This window comes from Galeopterus variegatus, unplaced genomic scaffold (assembly GCF_000696425.1).
Source record: "Galeopterus variegatus unplaced genomic scaffold, G_variegatus-3.0.2 Scaffold1048, whole genome shotgun sequence".
NCBI lineage: Eukaryota > Metazoa > Chordata > Mammalia > Dermoptera > Cynocephalidae > Galeopterus > Galeopterus variegatus.
Genome location: NW_007727159.1, coordinates 299916 through 303341, shown reverse-complemented (window position 1 = coordinate 303341; position 3426 = coordinate 299916). Strand labels below are relative to the sequence as shown.

The 3426-nt window shown below is 42.7% G+C and overlaps 1 protein-coding gene across 4 annotated transcripts in view; it reads left to right on the top strand.

The window, feature by feature from the left end:
- CHCHD3 (coiled-coil-helix-coiled-coil-helix domain containing 3) overlaps positions 1 to 3426 on the top strand; it is a 293112-nt gene that overhangs the window by 52915 nt on the left and 236771 nt on the right. The window lies entirely within an intron of this gene.

The window sequence follows — 3426 nt, the reverse complement described above, 5'->3', positions numbered from 1 at the left end:
AAAGTAATTACTTTTTCAGTGTGACCTTCGGCTTAAGCCCCAAAAGTTGTCCCCCCCCCCCCCACTTGAAATAGCTAGGGCATTAGAAAGATAGTCATGCTTTGGTCTCTTTACTGACCAATGTAAACCAGCTGGTCACTTGGGTTTGTGTTTTTCAGTGGCCACAGGACCTTTGCTGCCCTCTTTGCTGGTGCTTTCCTTTTCCCTCCTGTCTCCCTCCCCTCATGGCCTAACTTAAGTGACACCACTAGCTACCTGCATCTGTTTCTCATGTCACCTCACAGCAGGTGGCACGCTGACTGTGATAGCCAGAAGGATATAGAAAAAGAAACAACAAGCCTCCAAGCTATGTTTTCTTGTCCCCACACCACTGCCTCTCCCCAGTCTCACCTTCATGGCTTCATTCCCATTCACCCAGGTGGTCACCGTTTGGTAATGGAGTCCTTGGTCGTTCCTTTCCAGGTTGATCCCATCAGAATAAAAAGCTCACTGCTGACTTTGGCTTTTCCTCTGGTAGGAAGTGCCTATGTAACAGACATAACACGCGCTATGAAGATAAGACATTATGCTAAATGAAATAAGCCAGACACAGAAAGACAAATGCCGTATGTTCTGACCCATATGTGGCAACTAAAGCAGTTGAACTCACAGAAGCAGAGAGTGGAATGGTGGTTGCTGGAGGCTGGCGGGGGTTGCAGGGGCGGGGAATGGAGAGATGTTGGTCAAAGGATAAGATGAGCTCTCCTTTCGGTTATAAGATGAGTTAAGTTCTGGGGATCTAAGGTACAGCATGGTGACTTTAGTTAATAATGCATTGTTTACTTGAAATTTCATAGGAGAGTCGATTTTTAAGTATCCTCCCCCACCCCTCATGGTAACGGTGTGTATGATTCCTGTGTTAATTTGATGTGGTAATAGTAATACAAGTATACAAATATTAAATTATCACATTGTGTACCTTGAATATATACAATTTTTATCTGTCATTTGTACCTTGTTAGAAAAATACCAAACAACAATAACAACAAAAAGAAGATATGAGACTTACTACCTCACTTAGAAAACTAATCTCATTGCATCATACTTAGACTTGGTATGCCAAGGCCTTACAAAAACCTAGTTTTAATTGTTTGAATTAAGTTAAATTCAGTTTTGATTGAGAATCTGATTGCATTTTGCCTGAGAAAAGTTTTGCTTTAGTAACTTGAAATAATGTAGTAGAAGTGGTATGATTTTACATACAGAGACTTGTGTTGATCCTAACTGGTGTGTTAAACTTCAGAATATATTGTGATCAGGTAATACTACTTAGGTTAAATATTTGCTTCAGTTTTTCCTAATATTGGAGCTACTTCCTGTGTACAACTTGAAAAAAATTCAGTGTCATGTTGTTTTACTTGTTTATGAGAAATAGATGAAAGTGTGAAAATCATCACCTGTGGAGTGCATAGTCCAGAACTCCATAGCTGGCAGGTGCACCTGTGTGTCCTATTTTTGGATGAGGGAACCAAAACTCAGGGAGATGAACTGATTTATCCAATGTCTGGCAGGTAGAAAAACAAAGACTATTTGGACTCTTTACTGAGCTACTACTCTCTGCAGTTTCTTTGCTGTTATTTGTATTTTTTTAAAAAAAACCTTTAATACTGAAAAAACCCTAAGATTTGCTGGAATGAAAACAATCCTCTGTTCTAGTGTTTTTCTAGATTTTGTTTGACCTCTTCAAAGTGTACTATGAAGTAAGAGAGAAGCAAAACAGAAGCAGAGTATATAGGAAGGGACCCTAGAGAAAAACCATTAGAGAAAAGCTTTCTCTTTTGCTGCCCAGAGAGGTTAGTAACTTTTCCAGGGTCCCCCAGACTGTTGATGGCCATGCTGGGATTAGACCTCAACCAGTGTTTCTTCCCATTCCCTGATTCCCTATCCAGTGTTCTTTTTATTATATTCTTTCCTTTCTTACTTCCTCTCTTTTTACAGCTTTATTGAGATATGCTTAACATACCATAAAATTTACTCATTTAAAGTATACAGTTCAGGGTTTTTAGTTTATTGTAGAGTTGTGCAACCCTCATATAATCTAATTTTAGAATATTTTCAACACCTCAGAAAGAAATCCTGTACCCATTAGCTGTCATTTCTCATTTTCATTTTTTCCTACCCCAGACAACCACTATTGTATTTTTTGTGTCTAAGGATTTGCCTATTCTGGACATTTCATATGAATGGAAGCATATAATACATGACCTTTTGTGTCTGATTTCTTTCATTTATGTTTTCAAGGTCTATGTGTTGTAGCATGTATTGGTACTGTACTTCATTACTTTTTATGGCTGAATAATATTACACCAAATGGATATACTACATTTTATTTATCCATTCATCAGTTGATGGGCATTTAAGTCATCTCCACTTTTGGCATATTGTGAACAATGCTGCTATAAATATTCATGTACAGGTTTTTGTGTAGACACATGTTTTCAATTCTCTTGAGTATAAATGGACATTACCTGTAAGGATACCGTAGGCACTCGAATGTAAAGATACTGTGGGCACTCAAGCGGAGGGGGAGGGGGAAAGCATTCCCTAGCAATATGGCGCCCTTCCGGGTTCTTCTCCACAGTAAACAAGCCTGCCGGCGCCAACACCCAAGCCCACCCGCGTCAAACCTCAGCCAGTCACAAGTCAAGGCTCACTTCCTGCCCAGCCCTGTCCAATCAGCTACCACCCTGTCCACCCCCTATCCAAACCCGGAGTGCAGCTCCCTATAAATGTACGTGCAGTCCTTGAATAAAGCGGAACTTCTCTGGCGAACTGTTAGTCCGGGTCTCGTCTGTTTTTCCTTTCATTTGGTGCCGAAACCTGGGAAGGAGTTCACCCTGCACCAGGGGACTCCTTCCTCAGACGTCCTCAGACTCCTCCGCGACCCCGGGACTGACGGTCCGCCCTCGTCCGTTTTCTCCGACGCTGGCTTCCTTCATCCACCACTGGCTCATCCGTTAGGTAAGCCCCTTTTTCCTTTTGTCAGGCTTTTAGATTATTTAAACCTTCACCCTAATCACATTTCCCCGGGCCCCGGAGGCTAAGCCCCCATTCCTCTCTCTTTCTCTCACTCCTTTTAATCTTCCTCTTACTGGGTCCTGGACCCCCGCCGTCCGGTAAACCATAGCGTGCTAGGTCCTTCCGGCTTCCAGCATTTTTGCCTCCGGGAAGTGAGGGTCTAGGTGATGACCTACACCCCCTTCCTTCCTGGGTTCATCCTTGAACCCATCTCCTGGGAACGGCACGACTCATTGGGGACACCCTCTGAGTTCTGTCCTTCTCATCCGGCCGGAGGGCTCATGCTAATCCTTCTTTTAAACCTTCTCCCTCTCTCTCTAATCCTCTTCGGAATGGGAGCTTCTGCCTCCTCCCTCCGGGGTGATTCAC